Here is an 18,037-nt window from a genome sequence, read left to right as displayed (position 1 = left end):
GCTCAGACTTTGGGAAAAACACTGCAATTTTACTGTGATGACCAATCTGGACTGTCTTTATGGACTGTGAGAAAATTTTAGCTTTTGACCAACATTGTATCATTAAGTGTGTGCATTTGATTTCTTTGTTATTGTAATTATGAAAAATTTTATGAAATCATTATTGGCCACTGCCCAAAGCAATTTGTAAAATTTTTTGTGGGGAGCATGGGGGCTATGTAAGTAGGCTGTTTAGGTTTTTATATTGGTAATGCCACGTAGCGCTCTGTATGAAAATCACTGGCTGTGCTGTGTGCAGTCTGTGGCTAGTTTGCATTGTTGTCTGCCATTGTAGAGGGGCAGCTGGATGTTAACAGTGCGTAGCGTTGCGCAGTTGGAGGTGAGCCGCCAGCAGTGGTGGATGTGGGGAGAGAGATGGCAGAGTTTTGACAATTTGTAATACTGGATATTATGAACTACTATATATATTATGACTGTTAAGGTAAATACACTGTTTGTTCTCTATTATCATCTTTCATTTGCTAACTATGCCTATCAGTAGTTAGTGCCTTCTGTAGTTTGAATCTTTTATTTATCTGGCAGTAGTGGCGCTCGCTGTATTGCAGTAGTTCGAGTAATGAAGATTTTTGTGAGGTAAGTGATTTGTGAAACGTATAGGTTAATGTTAGTCAAGGCCATTCTTTTGTAGGGATTTTTGAAAATCAGATTGCGTTGCGCTAAAAATATTGTGTGTCAGTTTAAGCACAGTCATATATAATTTTCCTAAGGGGACTTTTCATATGAGAGTATGCTGTTTGAAGGCAGCGACACACTTAAGATCCACCCAAAACCTGTTGATCTTTGTACAATTTGTTATAATTAAATTTCAATCAGTAACGTATCTACGATTAAAGTGTTCAGCAAGAGGTAATATGTAATGATATGTTATCATTAATGTGTTGCTGGTTTCGCGTAGTGACTAGATGATACATAGGTCGGGGGTTCGCGTCTCGAAACACTCCAATTTTTTTCCTAACGTTTGCGTTTTTGTTAGGTTATGATACTTCATTATTAATTTAATTTCAGTATATACTATAATATTTTACGTTATGTAAATATAAGTTCACCTTTTTTCGAGTGGTGAGTTTGTTCGATTGGCATAATCTACAGGACAACTTGCGGTATTTGTATAAAGATGTTTTGCTCCTTTCTCTTTTACGCTTGGAAATTCACATGTTGCAAAGATTGTGCCACGGGATAGGAACAGTGATCAAGTAAGCCTGACCTTGGGATTTTACTAAAATGTGGGAAAGATGAAATAATATTTATCATGTGTGGAGAACTATTGCAAATTTGTTTCGCACTGTTTGTAATCGATCTTTTATAAGCCTGTGGCCCTTTTGATTAGACACAGTACTTTCCTTTTCGCGGACGATGGAGGGAATGTGCATTTTAAAGAGCTAGCGTGGGAATTTTACGCGCGTCCGTTTAGTAAACGGTATGATTTACGAACTAGAAACATTCCGCAACTGCCGCTGGAGTGCATTGTGACCTCGTATACCACGTTGGGGCCCACGTAGCGTATGCACAAGTAGCATCGTTTCTGAGCGTTCAGCAGCACGTTGAACTCAACACGCTCAACGTTGATGTTCAACAGCATGGTCCGTGTGCCGACGGCTTTACGTGGAGAACGGTTGCAACCAGATAGCGTTACGGAAGAGAGAAGCCCCGGACTGCGTCAACCTGCTACACGACGTGTTCCGGACAGAAGATGTCTTTGTCCGTATCGGTAACACCATGGATAATACCGATCATTAACCATTTTGAGTTATAGTGAGCTGTGGTTATTGGAACGATAGTCGCCCAGGGATCTCAATACCGGGCGTGTTCTATCTGGCTCAGCTATGGCATATACTTTAACTAAGGGAACCCTGCGGAAGAGGGATCCGAAAACTTTTCATGCTACTCATACGTACTATATTCAGGTGGTTATTTTCGTGTCCTTTCCAGAGACAAATTCTGATAGTTGTGTTTTGTATAGTAACTGCTTCCGTTGAGAAAAGATAGACGAATGAGGAACGGCAGTCATTTTGATAGGAGGAGCACATGAGTTGTATTCACGTCTGGTTGTAAAGTTTTTCTTGCCTAAGGTATCACGTTAAATTAAATTAAACGTTTCATTGTAAACTTTTTCTGACGTATTCTTTTAAATCAATTATTTCACGTTGTTTTAAAAGTTTGGGTTCAAAAAATTATGCTAACAGCTGTTGTATTACGACTACCTCTTCACCCCCAGGCCTTCCACTTAATGCTCTGTTACAAAATTAATGAGATATAAATATCCATGTTAGAAAATCTGAGAATGGGCTCTCAAGGACTTAGTAACGATAAGATACTACAAAAAAACTGCTTTGTGTACGCGGGCATTAATTGTAAACTGTGGGTATTAAAAGTGAAGCTCTTTACTTACAAAATGTAAACCGATAACCAGTCTTAAGTGAAATATGGGGCAGCAGAGGGGAAAGGTTCTATCAATTACACAAACGTAGAACGTAATACATTGCAAGAAAGGAATGAAGCTGAAAATAACACAAACTAATGACTGTAAAATTACTGGCCAGAGAGCATAATTTTTATGTTCTAGATATCTCTTATTCCTGGGAAAAAGTGTTCTAGGTTTTCCGGGCATTGTTGCAGATTCCAATCTACGCATGTATCACTAACCTCCTTGACACGCTCTCGTACCTTCGTAAGTCATCGTTACACGAGAGTGCTTCCTCGTCTCCACTGTTTTCTCCGTTAGGCTGTATATTCTGATTTGCGTAAGTTTCAAAGGTTATAAAAAAGCTATTCAATGGTCCGGTGGATATATGGTTGATTACGGATCCATTCATCTGTGTCCCCAACAACGGTCAGTCTTAGTTTTGTCACTGATCACACCTTTCACCTCTCGCAACGTTTGTTAATGTGAATTGTTAGTGAAGCACTGTGTTGCTGAATCCACATTAAAATACACTGAACTGACAAAAGTCGTTGGATAGCGATATGTAAATATACAGATGGCGGTAGTGTAGCGTAGAAAAGGTACAAAATGGCACTGCGTTAGTGGGGCTGTAGTTAGGTGATTCATGTGAAAAGCTGTCCGACCTGTTTATGGCCGTATGATGGGAATTAACAGACTTTGAAAGCGGAAAGGAGCATTCCCATTTGAAAATCGTTAGGGGATTCAATATTTCGAGATTCACAGTGCCAAGTGTGTGCTGAGAAAATCAGATTGCAAGCATTACCTCCCAGCACAGACAACGCAGGAGATGACGGCCTTCACTTAACGACCGATAGTAGCGCAAGTTGCATAGAGTTATCAGTGTTCACAGACAAGGAACACTGCGTGAAATAACAGCAGAAATCACTGTGGGACGTACTTCGAACACATCCGTTTGGTGGTAATGGACTAAGGCAGCAGACGATCGACACGAGTGCCTCTGCTAAAAGCACGACACCACCTGCAGCGCGTCTCCTGGGTCCGTGTCGATATCGGTTGGAACTTAGACGACTGGAAAACAGTGGCCTAGTCAGATGAGTCCCTATTTCCGATGGTAAGAGCTGATGGTAGGTTTAGAGTATGGCTCAGACGCCACGAAGCGATGGACGAAAGTTTTGGAGGCTCCATAATTGTACGGGCTGCGTTTAAACGGAATGGGCTGAGTCTCCTGGTCCAGTTGAAGAGATCACTCACTGGAAATGGTTATGTCCGGCTACTTGGAGACAATCTGGCGCCAATCATGAGCTCCATGTTCTCAAACGAAAATGAAATTTTTATGGATGACGATGCGCTATGTCACCGAGGCACAATTGTTCGCGATTGGTTTGAAGAACTTTTTGGACAGCTCGAGCGAGGGGTCTGGCAAGCTAGATCGTCCGACATAAACTCCATCGAATACGTATGGGACATAACTGAGAAGGCAGTTGGTGCACAAATCCACAACCGATAACACATTCACAATTATGGACGGTATAATGCGCTAAAGTTAGTACTGCGTTAAATCGACCTTAGTGTTAGGTGTCGCCTCTTCTTATTATGAAACTTTGCTGTTATGAAAGAAACCAGGCTTTAATTAGTTGTTTGCAAAGTGTCACTATATGTATTTTTGTAAAATGTTCTTCAGATTGACGCCTGAAAATGTCTGAGCACCAGTATCCGGTTAAGGTCAGCGACTTTAATGCGCACAGACGACTACAGGTGTGCGGCTTGCGGCTGCTGGCCATTCCAAGACTACAACGACAGTCACAAACAAAAACCAACTTTAATTACAAATTAGAATTAGCGTGCTATTTTTGTTCATTCTAAATGGCTCATGGATTCTTCTCTGAGAAATTCAGTTAGTCGTTATTGTCCAGACTGAGATCAGTCATAACTGAGGTTAGACTTGGAAGTGTTTTGGAGAGATCCGTGAGTGGTTCAAAATGGTTCAAATGGCTCTGAGCACTATGGGACTTAACTGCTGTGGTCATCAGTCCCATAGAACTTAGAACTAGTTAAACCTAACTAACCTAAGGACATCACACACATCCATGCCCCAGGCAGGATTCGAACCTGCGACCGTAGCGGTCGCGCGGGATCCATGAGTGGCTTATCGGCTTTTTTGAAAGATATTTACGTCGACCTGAGATAAATTTCATCTCCCTATGTGGAGTGAAAAGCTTCAAGCGATTGATACGTACGGGAACTTAGAATTTCGTGTGAGGTAGCAGTAATGAGCCTAGCCGCAGTGGTAACACCGGTTCCCGTCAGATCACCGAAGTTAAGTGCCGTCGGGCTGGGCTAGCACTTTGATGGGTGACCATCCGGTCTACCCAGCGCTGTTGGCAACCGGGGTGCACTCAGCTCTTGTGAGGCAAACTGAGGAGCTACTTGACTGAGAAGCAGCGGCATCGGTCTCGTAAGCGGCCGGAATAGCGGTGCACTGACCACATGTCACTCCATATCCACATCCAGTGACGTCTGTGGGCTGAAAGTGACACGGCTGCCGGTCGGTAGCGTTGTGTCTTCATGGCCTATGCGGGCGGGTGAGGAGCAGTAATGGCCACGGTATGTTGCAGGTTAGGACTGGTTTCTCATGGTTGGTGATTTTATATCGAAACAGTTACTGAACGAAGTGTAGCTTGAAAACCAATCATTTGTAGGAGATCTCTATCTCAGTCAGATTGGAGATTTTCCACTCTGTTGCGGGCTATGATTGACGTTACCACGTGATGCCTTTATTTGAATTTGAAGGTGTAGAAAACGTGCTCTAAGAAAACAGTAGCTCTACATTGTTGTATGGAAATGGAAATGAGCGTTTGGCGTCATTGGCCGGGAGGCCCCTTGCGGGGCAGGTCCGGCCGCCTTGGCGCAGGTCTTATTACATTCGGCGCCACATTGGGCGACCTGCACGCCGGATGGGGATGAAATGATGATGAACACAACACAACACCCAGTCCCTGAGCGGAGAAAATCTCCGACCCAGCCGGGAATCGAACCCGGGCCCGGAGGACGGCAATCCGTCACGCTGACCACTCAGCTACTGGGGCGGACACATTGTTGTATTAATGGTTTTGAAGGTGGAAGCAAGCACTAAAAAAAAATAGTGACTTTGCGATATCGTGTTAGGGATTATTTTGCAACTTCAGTGTGAGCGTTGATATATTTTAGTTAATGTTTTGAAACTCTAAATTGATACACGTACTGTGTTTTCTTTGTAATCAGGAGAATGGACATTCTACGGTTGTATGTGATATACTGAGAACCAATCTAAGTTAGTATGAGATTTGCACATGGGGTCTCGAATTTAGTAGCTTTCCCTATAGAGCCCTATCCAGGCCTTTTGTTTATTTTTTATTTTATTTTTTTTTGTTTTTTTACTTTGCCGTTTAGAGGGGTTGGTTTCATTGCCCAGCACTTGAAATCAAAGCTGACTTGAGCTGTAAATGTAAGAAAACAGGCAATAAAGACAGAACAGATTCTGCTTTATGAATAAAAATAGTATCCCGAATCTTATTTGCTCAATATTTAATATTTTAGCATATTTTATAAGTAAAGCTCAGTTTTATAGGAAACGAATAAATTACAAATAAAGTAAAGAGGTAAAAGGAAGTCAAAGGTCAGATAAAGAAAAGTCTGCAACGTTATAAAAAGCGAATATGTTAATTCGCACCAAAAAATAGGAACCTTAGTTCAGATTTGTTAATTTCCAAAGACAGGAATTATTTCATATTTATTATGTTAAAAAGGAAACAAATTTTCCCAGAAATTTATTTAAAGGGAAAGAGATTATTTCTTGAAAGAAGGATAATTCACTTTTTGCTGATCGGATGAGAATTTTAAGACAAATTCATTCGTTGGTATTTAAGTTATGCAGGGATATCACACCCTAATAAATGCAGTTACAAAACACCCTGGTGTGGAAGTTGTTATCGTTAGACAGCTGGAGCGGCAACAGCGCTCCAAGCGGAGAGAAAGCAGATGTTCAGTTGCGTCTCAAGGATAAATTTAATTTTTAATTATTTTCTATTTAATTGATGAAAAGTTGTCATATTTTTGCGTTCCGAGAGATATTAATTATCGTGAAATACTTGAAGAACTGCCAAATCGCACTGATTCAGTGACAGAAGTTACAACTCATTCATGAAGTAATACTTTCGAATATGTTTGTATGGGAAACTTATTCTGCTAAAAGTAAGAGAATATAAACATATTTCATACATGAGAAGTGTATATTTCTGTTTTTATCGTCATAGGCCCTTTCCTTGACAACTGAAATTTTGTTATGGATCCAATTTCGTGCGGTTTTTACCCCTAAATCGACTTTATAGTATACTATTATTTTTCAAAATGTAATTACTTTTGCTAGAAAACCGAAATTGTTCAACATTCTCGCCGTTTGCGGCTCAAGTTTACAAACAATTGCGGAATTAGTGTCTCATGTGTTGATAAACAACTTTATTGGTGATGAAGATATATCATCTCGTCTGTGTGCTTTTCCCTAAACCTACAGCCGTGATGGGTTATTTGATGTATTAAATAATGCAGGTATTACAATCCGTATCAGCTTCCTTCGGTCAACATTCACTGATTTACCTGGAAGTGTAGAGAACAAAACTCTACTTTGTTGGATAGATATACATCTTTCTGGAAGGGGTAATGTCTTCTGCAGTTTACTAGCAGTTTTTTGGGGTCAAGGGAAAATGACATTATTCAGTAAATGCTTGTCCGTTTCAGGAGAATCGTAAGTAAACTGTCCTGTAACGCACAATTTCGTATCTCCCAAGGTCCTCGGCAAACCATAGCTCCTATAACTTGGACGCACTGTAGCGTCAATGGATGACGTCTCCGATATAGAGATTTAGATAGAATAAGTTTCATTTACTTTCCGTCTATGGTCACAAACCTTTATGTCATCAAACTACCAGTTTCCGTCTATAATGGCCATCTTCAGATCTACATCTAAATCCATACTCCGCAAGCCACCTGACGGTGTGTGGCGGAGAGTCCCTTCAGTACCTATAACGGTTCTCCCTTCTATTCCAGTCTCGTATTGTTCGTGGAAAGAAGGATTGTCGGTATGCTTCTGTGCGGGCTCTAGTCTCTCTGATTTTATCCTCGCGGTCTCTTCGCGAGATATACGTAGGAGGCAGCAATATACTGCTTGACTCTTCGGTGAAGGTATGTTCTCGAAACTTTAACAAAAGCCCGTACCGAGGTACTGAGCGTCTCTCCTGCAGAGTCTTCCACTGGAGTTTATCTATCATCTCCGTAACGCTTTCGCGATTACTAAATGATCCTGTAACGAAGGGCGCTGCTCTCCGTTGGACCTTTTCTATCTCTTCTATCAACCCTATCTGGTACGGATCCCACACTGCTGAGCAGTATTCAAGCAGTCGGCGAACAAGCGTACTGTAACCTACTTCCTTTGTTTTCGGATTGCATTTCCTTAGGATTCTTTCAATGAATCTCAGTCTGGCATCTGCTTTACCGACGATCAACTTTATATGATCATTCCATTTTAAATGACTCCTAATGCGTACTCCCAGATAATTTATGGAATTAATTGCTTCCAGTTGCTGACCTGCTATTTTGTAGCTAAATGATAAGGGATCTATCTTTCTATGTATTCACAGCACATTACACTTGTCTACATTGAGATTCAATTGCCATTCCCTGCACCACGCGTCAATTCGCTGCAGATCCTCCTGCATTTCAGTACAATTTTCCATTGTTACAACCTCTCGATACACCACAGCATCATCTGCAAAAAGCCTCAGTGAACTTCTGATGTAATCCACAAGGTCATTTATGTATATTGTGAATAGCAACGGTTCTACGACACTCCCCTGAGGCACACCTGAAATCACTCTTACTTCGGAAGACTTCTCTCCATTGAGAATGACATGCTGCGTTCTGTTATCTAGGAACTCTTCAATCCTATCACACAATTGGTCTGAAAGTCCATATGCTCTAACTTTGTTTATTAAACGACTGTGGGTACTGTATCGAACGCCTTGTGGAAGTCAAGAAACACGGCATCTACCTGTGAACCCGTGTCTATGGCCATCTGAGTCTCGTGGACGTATGGCGCGAGCTGGGTTTCAGACGAGTGTCTTTTTCGAAACCCATGCTGATTCCTACAGAGTAGATTTCTAGCCTCCAGAAAAGTCATTATACTCGAACATAATACGTGTTCCAAAATTCTACAACTGATCGACGTTAGAGATATAGGTCTATAGTTCTGCACATCTGTTCGACGTCCCTTCTTGATAACGGGGATGACCTGTGCCCTTTTCCAATCCTTAGGAACGCTTCGCTCTTCTAGAGGCCAACGCTACACCGCTGCAAGAAGGGGGGCACGTTCCTTCGCGTACTCAAATTATGGGAAAAACACAAATTTAGTTGTAGATGTGCGTTAAAATGAGTGCTGGTAGTAAGAGACCACTTGTTAAAATTATAGGTCTTTTTTCCAGAATGTGATTTACAACTATCTCCAAATCTTGACGCGCCTATACGGAAAAACTACTTACTTTTACTGCTGTGACTCTGCTATAAATAGGCAACGTCAGCTGACACAACATGGAGGATGTCGAAACATCTTTAAAAATATGATCTCACTAATTTTCCCAGAGAATTGTAGTAATATAAAGTCCTCAATTTTTCAGCTGGATGGGTTCGTCTAAATGTCGCCTATTTCGAAGAATCCGGCCGGCTGGAATCACTATACCTTCGTAGTACCTGTTAAACTCTGAAACACAATGTCTTTTTTTGCAGAGAGAAAACGCTGACATCGATATGCTGGTGGTTTCATCGGGGCAGCGATCAGCGGCTGCTGCAGAAGCGGCCAGCGACCTGGACTTCATGCTGAACGTCCTGCACTGGACAGGGCTGATGCGCCACCCCCACGCTGGTCCCTGGTCATCCCGCGTCCACTACCTGGTCAACGCGTTCTCCACGGTGGCCTTCCTGCTGTTCATCTGCTCCCAGTTTGTCCTCCTTTGGCGGAACGGAACGACTGATCTTGAGGTTTTTACTCTCACGGTGTGCATCCTCATCACGTCATGTTCCTGGATGATCCGCCTCAGGCACTTAGCAGCATGGGAGGTTGAGTTCCAAAGGCTTGCTATGGAGGTTGGTAGACTGGGATAGTGCGTGCTTATCGAGCGCACGTAATTGTTCTTCATACACAGAAACATATCAAGAAAGACTGCACTCTACAATATTCCAGCACGACAAGCATTTTTTTTGCAGTAAACTTTTTGAACAGGTGGTTCACAGATCTCTTGCGACACCAAATTCTTATACAATGTCAAGATTTCAACGACTTCCCCCACTGCCATCGCCAAGAGTTACCGGCATGCCATATGGTGGTACTTCAGTAAGTAGGCCGACCTGATCATGGTTGGTTGGTTGTTTGGGGGAAGAGACCAAACAGCGAGGTTATCTGTCTCATAGGATTCGGGAAGGATGGGGAACGAAGTCGGATGTGCCCTTTCAAAGGAAACATCCCGGCATTTGCCTGGAGCGATTTAGGGAAATCACGGAAAACCTAAATCAGGATGGCCGAATACGAGCGCAGTGTGCTAACCACTGCGCCACCTCGCTCGGTACCTGATCATGAAGATGTCAAGAAACCAAACCACTCAATACGGTACCAGAGATTATGTCGATATCTGTGATGGAAGAAAATTGATAGTGACGTTAATTTTCGTTGGCTGATGGATGACTCAGCTTATTGCTCTCTTGGCTTTCAGCATCAGGCTCCCGCTTCCACGTACCACTGAGATTAATGCACAAGTGTGCCTTAGAGGACGACAGCGCAGTTTCATCTTAAATAACCTTGAAAACTGCAAGTTCTAGTGCTGGTCGTCAACATGTCGGGGCCAAATTTAAGACGTCAGAAGCCAAACCTTGTCGTCAATGACGCCGTCAACCTTATTAGTAATGTCATCACAAAGTAGCTGTCAATTTATAACGGAATTGCAAAAGACAATGTGATAATATTATTCCATGGCAGTCCTGTATTAGGTTCAAATGGTTCAGATGGCTATGAGCACTGTGGGACTTAATATCTGAGGTCGTAAGTCCCCTAGAAGTTACAACTATTTAAACTTAAATAACCCAAGCACATCACACACATCCATGCCCGAGGCAGGATTCGAGACTGCGACCGTAACAGTCTCGCGGTTCCGGACTAAAGCGCCTAGAACCGCTTGGCCACCGAGGCCGGCCTGTATTAGGTGCCGGGATGAATACCGGGAGTAAATATTCCGCGGGCTAGATTTGTTAACATGAATCTCAAGTGCTTAGTTATGTGTGTCATCGCTTTTCTGACTTTCTGAAGACATTTATAGACTAATTTTTAAGGGCGTTCCTGTATTATTAGGGCATTATGCTCTCTGGTGCATTTTTCCGAATCCTGGATCTATATTTCAAGTGGAAGACATTCCGATCCGTCCCACTTCAATATTCTGTGTAAATGGAATTCTGACCCGTTCCTTTATTTAACAGTAGCTGCGTGGCTGGAATTCCAAAATTCCTCTCCGTATTTCATGGTCTGTTTGAATGAAATTCCGACGCATTACACTTTAAAGATCAGTGTCATTAAAATTCTGAGGCGTCCCATTCTATTTCAAAATTTGAAAGTATTTGAATGAGATTCCCAACAACTGCAATGAGTTGCGTTTTTCTGAGTTAACGAAATTCTGCCCCATTCCATTACGTCATTTTCTTTTACTGTATTTGTAAATGAAATTTCCATCCGTTTTTTAAAGTCTGTACGAATGGTATTCCCACCGATTGCGTTCAATGCTTTTTCTCTAAATTTCTGCCTCATTTCATTTTTCAGCGGTCTGTGTGGGTGAAATTCCGACCCGTTCCGTTTCAAAGGGTATTTTACACGGTCCGTATGAATTAGATTGCGGCCTGTCACTTTCTTTCCATTATTAAAATATCAGTGTGAATGAAAATCTGACTCGTTACATTCCACTTTGCTTTTGTTTAACAGGCTTTGTGACAGATATTCCACACTCTTGCAATCTGTTTGGTTTTCTATATAGTCTGTGTGAATGCAATTCCGAGCGGTTCCATTTTTTAACGGACGTTGTGAATTAAATTCTGACCTGTTTTGTTCCGTTCCGTATTTTTAACAGTCTGTGTGAACTAAATTCCGAACAGTTCCGTTTCGTTTTGTTCTGTGTGAATATCACTATTTTCCAAAAACTAAAAAACTAAAGGATGAAAGTAGTAAATTTCACATGATGAGTCATTCCCAAGTAACGTAGGTCCATAAAGCTTGGACCATACAAAGCAACAACTACCACAGCACAGTAAGGAGGCTATGCAATGAAACTAATAGAAATGACACTTTTATTCAAATATAATTATTACCTAAACCATCGTGATGTATGATTGTACCCTGGCCGTTATAACAGGCATGAAATGGCGTGTGATCATCAGAGACAGCAAATCATGCTGTGCAACGAGCCAGCCACAACGTTGGTAAGGAATTCCTGTGGTACAGCGACTCATCCCTCCATCAGCACGCTTATCAAGCACTGGACAGTCGCTGGTCCATCTGGACAAGCAAATCGTTGCCCCAACTCACCCTACACGTGCTCAATAGGATTGAAGTCAGGGGAAAGAGCAGGCAAGTCTATTCTCGGAATGTCCTCTCGGTCCAAAGCTGTTCCACAAGCACAGTTTGATGTGGTCGAGCATTGTCATCCATGAAAATAAGGTCATCCCAAATGAATCCTTCAAAAAGCGCACCAGTGTACGTAATATATTTGGATCGAACGACGTCTACTAGATGTGAGGAGTTGCATATTGTGGTAGAACCACAGGTGACAAAAGACGCGGAATGGCAAAATACTCTTGGATCGTGGTAGTATTGAGCACGCAAGGCATGGAGGGGCAGTGCATTGGTGGAGCTGTAAGTTGTACTCTGGTGATTCATGTGTTGATGTGTACGATGTGGTATGGCAGCGCGACGGGAATTTACAGACTTTCAACGCGGAACAGTAGCTACAGTTACGAACGTGGGACACTCAATTGCGGAAATACACTACTCGCCATTTAAATTTCTACACCAAGAAGAAATGCAGGTGATAGCGGGTATTCATTGGACAAATATATTATACTACAACTGACATATGATTACATTTTCACGCAATTTGGGTGCATGGATCCTGAGAAATAAGGACCCGGAACAACCACCTCTGTCCCTAATAACGGCCTTGATACGCTTGGGCATTGAGTCAAACAGATCTTGGATGGCGTGTACAGGTACAGCTGCCCATGCAGCTTCAACACGATACCACAGTTCATCAAGAGTAGTGACTGGCGTATTGTGACGAGCCAGTTTCAAGGCCACCATTGACCAAACGTTTTCAATTGGTGGGAGTTCCGAAGAATGTGCTGGCCAGAACAGCAGTCGAACATTTTCTGTATCTAGAAAGGTCCGAAGCGGACCTGCAAAATGCGGTCGTGCATTATCCTGCTGAAATGTCTGGTTTCGTAGGGATCGAATGAAGGGTAGAGACACGGATCGTAGCACATCTGAAATGTAACGTCCACTGTTCAAAGTGCCGTCAATGCGAACAAGTTGTGAGGAGCCAGTTGCTCGGCCACCATTGACCAGACATTTTCAATTGGTGAGAGATCCGGAGAATGTGCTGGCCAGGGGAGCAGTCGAACATTTTGTGTATCTAGAAAGGTCCGTAGCGGACGTGCAAAATGCGTTCGTGCATTATCCTGCTGAAATGTCTGGTTTCGTAGGGATCGAATGAAGGGTAGAGACACGGGTCGTAGCACGTCTGAAATGTAACGTCCACTGTTCAAAGTGCCGTCAATGCGAAAAAGATGTGACGAGCCAGTTGCTCGGACACCATTGACCAGAAATTTTCAATTGGTGAGAGATCCGGAGAATGTGCTGGCCAGGGCAGCAGTCGAACATTTTGTGTATCTAGAAAGGTCCGTAGCGGACGTGCAAAATGCTTTCGTGCATTATCCTGCTGATATGTAGGGTTTCGCAGGGATCGAATGATGGGTAGAGACACGGGTCGTAACTCATCTGAAATGTAACGACCACTGTTCAAAGTGCCGTCAGTGCGAATAAGTGGTGACCGAGACGTGTAACCAATGGCATCCCATACCATCACGCCGGGTGATACGCCAATATGGCGATGACGAATACACGCTTCCAATGTGCGTTCACCGCGATGTCGCCAAACACTAATGCGACCATCATGATGCTGTAAACAGAACCTGGATTCATCCAAAAAAATTGCGTTTTGCCATTCGTGCACCCAGGTTCGTCGTTGAGTACATTATCCTGTCTGTGATGCAGCGTCAACGGTAACCACAGCCATGATCTCCGAGCTGATAGTCCATGCTGCTGCAAACGTCGTCGAGCTGTTCGTGCGGGTGGTTGTTGTCATGTAAACGTCCCCATCTGTTGTCTCAGGGATCGAGATGTGGCTGCACGATCTGTTACAAAAACATGGTTCAAATGGTTCTGAGCACTATGGGACTTAACTTCTGAGGTCATCAGTCCCCTGGAACTTAGAACTACTTAAACCTAACTAACCTAAGGGCATCACACACATCCATGCTCGAGGCAGGATGCGAACCTGCGACCGTAGCGTTCGCCCGGTTCCAGACTGTAGCGCCTAGAACCGCTCGGCCACCCCGGCCGACTGATCCGTTACAGCAACGCGAATAAGATGCCTGTCATCTCGACTGCTAGTGATACGAGACCGTTGGGATGCAGCACGGCGTTCCGTATTAACCTCGTGAACCTACCGATTCCATATTTTGCTAACAGTCACTGGATCTTAAGCAACGCGAGCAGCAATGTCGCGATACGATAAACCGCAATCTCGATAGACTACAATCCGACCGTTATCAAAGTCGGAAACGTGATGGTACACATTTCTCCTCCTTATACAAGGCATCAGAACAACGTTTCACTAGGCAACGCCGATCAACTGCTGTTTGTGTATGAGAAGTCAGTTGGAAACGTTCCTCATGTCAGCACGTTGTAGGTGTCGCCACCGGCGCCAACCTTGTGTGAATACTCAGAAAAGCTAATCATTTGCATATCACAGCATCTTCTTCCTGCCGTTTAAATTTCGCATCTGTAACACGTCAACATCGTGGTGTAGCAATATTAATGGCCAGTAGTGTAGTTGGGGAAGCCAATACTTTGAGATCCACAATGTCAAGAGGGTGCCAAGGACACCAAATTTGAGGCATTGCCTGTCACCACTGACTACACAGTGAGCGACGTTCTTCACCTAACGACCAAGAACAACAGTGTTTGCGTTCAGATGTCAGTGTTAATAGACAATCCACATTGCGTTAAATAAACGCATTAATTAATCTGGGACATACAGCGAACGTATCCGTACGGAAGGTGTGGGGGTACTCGTGTTAATGGTCTAAGACAGTAGATGACTGACTCATGCGCCTTTGCTACCAGCAGGATATTGCCTGCAATGCCTATCCTGGAGCCGCGCGGAGTTGCCGCGCTGTCAGGGGCGTCTTGTCACGGTCCGCGCGGCTCACCCCGTCGGAAATTTGAGTCCTCCCTCGGGAAGGGGCGTGTGTGTTGTCCTTAGCGTAAGTTAGTTTAAGTTAGATTAAGTAGAGCGTAAGCTTAGGGACCGATGACCCCTGCAGTTTGGTCCCATAGCACCTTACCTCAAATTTTCAGTTTTGCCTACCCTGTGCTCGAGACCATTTCGGTTGGACCTATTCTTGTCATCTGTCTTTTGACTGCTTCGATTCAGCCCGCGATGTCCTATCATTTTGTCCTTTCTTCTTGTCAGTGTTTTCCACATTTTACTTTCCTTCCCGATTCTCTGGAGAATCTTCTCACTCGTTACGCTATCAGGCCACCTAAAATTCAACATTCTTTTGTAGCCCCATATCTCAAATATTTCGATTCTCTTCTGTTCCGGTTTTCCCACAGTCCATGTTCAACCACCGTACAACGGTACATGGTGCCCCAAATGTACATTCTCAGAAATTTCTTCTTCAAATAATGTCCCATGTTTCATACTAGTAGATTCCCTGGGCCATGAACGCCCTTTTCTGCCAGTCTAGTCTGCTTTTCATGTCCTCCATGCTCCATCCGTCATTGGTTGTATATCTGCCTAGGTAGCAAAACACCTTAACTTCATCTGTTACTTATAGAAAGCAATGATGCTCCAATAGTTATAGGCTCTGAAAGCTGTCTAAAGATGGACATAAGCTCAGCCAAAATTTTTGCGAAGGACCTAACGGTGTTCCGAAAGGATAGGCTAAGCACGGTCGGCGGTGGCATGTTTGTTGATGTCAAAAATAGTTTATATTGTCGCGAAATTGAAGTAGGCAGTTCCTGTGAGTTAGTATGGGCAGAGGGATTGTTGGCAACCGGGATAAAATAATAATTGGATCCTTTTACCGAACTACCAATTCAGATTTTACTGTTGCTGATAGATTCAAAGAAAACTTGAGTTTGATTTCAAACACATACCCGACTCACACGATTACAGGTGGTGGTGACTTTAATTTACTCACGATATGTTGACGAAAATTCATGTTTAATTTCGGAGGTACACATAAAATATCATCTGAAATTGTGCTAAACGCATTCTCTGAAAATTACGCCGAGCAATTAGTTCATTAGCCCACGCGAATAGTAAACGGTTGTGAAAACACACTTGACCTCTTAGCAACAAATAATACTCAGTTAGTAACTAGCATCAAAACGGTTACAGGGATTCGTGCACACAGTGTTGTCGTAGCGAGATTGAATATTGTAACCTCCAAATCCTCCAAAAATAAACAAAAAATATATACCTTTTCAAAAAATCAGATAAAAATTCACTTGACACCTTCCTAAGAGACAATCTCCACTCCTTCCAACTTAGTAATGTAAGTGTTTACCAGATGCGGCTTGAATTCAAATAAATAGTGTCGGCAGCAATTGAGAGATTTATACCAAATAAATTAACAAACGATGGAGCTAATCTTCCTTGGTACACAAAACGAGTCAGAACAACGAAACAAAAGTGTCAAATTAAAACAGACGCAAAATCCCCAAGATTTTCGATCTTTTACAGAAGTTCGAAATTTAGTGCGGATGTCAATGCGAGATGCTTCTAACAGTTTCCACAACCGAACTTTGTCTTGAAACCTGTCAAAAAAACCAAAGAGATTCTGGTCGTATGTTAGCGGCAAGAAACAGTCAATGCCTTCTCTGCGTAATAGGAATGGAGAGACTATCGAAGACAGTGCTACCAAAGTAGAGTTACTAAACACAGTCTTCCGAAATGCCTTCACAAAAAAATACGAAGTAAATATATCAGAATTCGAAGCAAGAACAGCTGCTAACATAAGCAATGTAGAATATCTTCGGAGTAGTGAAGCAACTTAAATCACTTAATAAAAGCAAGTCTTCTCGTCTTGACTATATACCACTTAGGTTCCTTTCAGAGTATGGTGATGCATTAGCTCCATACTTAACAATCATATACAACCGTTCACTCGACGGAAGATCCGTACACTATGACGATAAAGTGGCAGAGATCGCACCATTATTCAAGAAATGTACTAGGAGTAATCCACTTCATTACAGGCCCAAATCATTAACGTCGATATGCAGCAGATTTTGGAATATATATTGTGTTCGAATATTATGAATTACGCCGAAGAAAACGGTCTACTGTCACACAGTCAACATGGGTGTAGAAAACATCGTTCTTGTGAAACACAACTAGCTGTTTTTTGTTATGAAATACCGAGTGTTATTGACAAGGGGTGTCAGATTGATGCCGTATTTCTGGATTTCCGAATGGCTTTTGACGCTGTACTACTCAAGCAGCTTGTAGTGAAATTGCGTGCTTATGGAATATCGTCTCAGTTGTGTGACTGGATTTGTGATATCCTGTCAGAGAGTTCACAGATCGTAGTAAATGACGGAAAGACATCGAGTGAAACAGAAGTGATTTCTGGCGTTCCCCAAGGTAGTCTTATAGGCCCTTTGCTGTTCTTTATCTATATAAACGATTTGGGAGACAATCTGAGCATCTATCTTAGGTTGTTAGCAGATGACGCTGTCATTTATCGACTTATAAAGTCATCGGAAGATCAAAAAAACGGCAAAACTATATAGAAAAGATATCTGTATGGTGCGAGAATTGGCAATTGACTCTAAACAAGGAAAAGTGTGAGGTTATCCACATGAGTGCTAAAAGGAATTCGTTAAACTTCGGTTACATGATAAGTTAGTGAAATCTAAAGGCCGTAAATTCAACTAAATACCTAGGAATTACGATTACGAATAACTTCAATTGCAAGGAACACATAGAAAATGTTGTGGAGAAGGCTAACCAAAGACTGCGTTTTATTGGTAGAACACTTGTAGTATGGAACAAATCTACTAAGGTGACTGCCTACACTACCTCGTCCGTCCACTTTTAGAATACTGCTGCACGGTGTGGGATCCTTACCAAATAGTACTGACGGAGTACATCGAAAAAGCTC

This window comes from Schistocerca cancellata, chromosome 7, assembly GCF_023864275.1.
Source record: "Schistocerca cancellata isolate TAMUIC-IGC-003103 chromosome 7, iqSchCanc2.1, whole genome shotgun sequence".
Taxonomy (NCBI): domain Eukaryota; kingdom Metazoa; phylum Arthropoda; class Insecta; order Orthoptera; family Acrididae; genus Schistocerca; species Schistocerca cancellata.
This window is presented reverse-complemented; position numbering follows the sequence as displayed.